Source organism: Ixodes scapularis, unplaced genomic scaffold, assembly GCF_016920785.2.
Source record: "Ixodes scapularis isolate PalLabHiFi unplaced genomic scaffold, ASM1692078v2 PGA_scaffold8__174_contigs__length_109621045, whole genome shotgun sequence".
NCBI classification, from domain to species: domain Eukaryota; kingdom Metazoa; phylum Arthropoda; class Arachnida; order Ixodida; family Ixodidae; genus Ixodes; species Ixodes scapularis.
The window spans coordinates 78,115,093-78,116,923 of NW_024609883.1; positions in this window are offsets into that span (position 1 = coordinate 78,115,093).

The following is a 1,831-nucleotide window of genomic DNA, read 5'->3' on the forward strand; positions in this document are numbered from 1 at the left end:
TTAATTCAATGAAGATGGTCATGCTGGATGTCGTCGCTTCTGTTTAGCCATCTCCTCTTCGGTAAGCTCCTTCCTCTCGTGAGGAATCGCGAAGAAGGCTGCGGCACATCCTGTGAGTGCCTCCTCCCGCCACATGTGCATGCCATCACATAATAACCACCGCTTCAAACAGTGTTGGCCAAAGTACGTCTAAAAAGTACTTGAAGTAAAGTACGAAGCAAATAACAGGTTATGTAGTTCAAGTAAAGTATAGTATTATATCGGGTGCAATGTGCTTGAGGTAAAGTAGTATAGATACAATATACTTTAAAAGTACAAGCACTTTTTAACACAATCTTTTATAATGCCTTTTCATTCTCATAAACAGTGTGTGTGTTTTTGTGTGTGTGTGTGTCTGTGTTCTTTTTAAGGTATGCAATGCCAAAGGGGTAATCAGGGGTGCCTCCGTTATTTTCGGAAATGGCGGCGAATATTGGATAGAGTCAATTGTCTTCAAAGTTGACTAAGTAACATTATGTGAGTAATGCGAAAGCATTGACTGTCGCATGGAGCGAACTGGCGTTATCAACTTTTGAAGCCGCGCCAAACGGCACCTAAATTCCCCTGTCCGATGGAGCGAAGCCTGCCTGTAGTCTGTAGCAGCGATTTAATGGATAGACTCCCATTGGCTGGCGCGCGTCATAGTCTTAAGGAACGCCGGTAAGAAGTAGACTGTGGCCGGGCTCTGCGGCTCTGCAGAGCGGCCGGCCGCAGAGCCCGCCAGGGCAGCATCTGCGTCGGTCGCCCGGCCGGGCTCAGCACGGCGCGCAGCTTGGAGGAATACGCCATACGTATACGAGTGCTTTCGCATTCCGACACGTTAGCAGTATTAAATGGTTTTACAGCGCAGCTGTTAAGGGCTAGTTTCCCCAGTTTCGTGTCCGGTACCAAACAAATGTCGACACAAAACTACGCAAAGCTCTGGACAGCTGCCGCCGTCGCTCCTAGATGGCAGCACATTGTACAGCTCCGCTGTTCTTCCTTCTTCAGCAGATTGGAAAGGCTGAAAGTTTTGTTGTTTTTTCTTTTCTTCTCAATATTACACTCCGGCAGGTGCGCATGCGCTTCGTGTTATAGCCATAAAATTTCCGGGGCAGGCTGCCTAAAGAAATCCTGAGGCATATCGAATACAATCCGCCGCTGCGGGCAGCTGGCACCTCCAAGCGCCATGCTCGCCGTCCGCACTACAGTATCCCTGCGGACATATAACGCGTTTTCAAAGCAAACTGACTGTCTTTTGCGTCTCGTCATTCAAAATACGCGCTGAGTAGAACGGGGTGATTCCTCTTCCACCCGCTCTGCCGGAAGTAAAGGCGACGGCCCTTTTGAAAGCGAGATTAATGCAGCCTAAAAACATTTAATTTTGGTTCTACCAAAAAGTTAAAAAATAAATATGTTTTTTTTTTTTTCTTATTTCCGAAAATAAAGCACGCATCGAAGAGCACCCAGTCTCCGTCCAAATGTAGCTCTGGCTGCCCGAACCAGATTCTAAATTTTCAGAGCTTCGCGTTATCTGATTTGAAAATTATCAACGATTTCTGGTCGCCGTTTCGTAATTCGAATGTTTCCGAAAAGCGCTGATAAAGTTTGAATTAAATAGCGGTTAGTTCCGAAAATTTGACATTTGGTCCTAACCGCTAGCGCTACAGAAGGGAGGGGAGACAGCGTTCAGGGATGCGTAGTATCACTTTGTGGTGAAAAACACACGGTTTTCTTTTTTCTTCAAAACACCCGGTACTTTAATAAGATGCCCTTATCAGCTGTAATGTTTGGAACATTGTCCATTTATCGA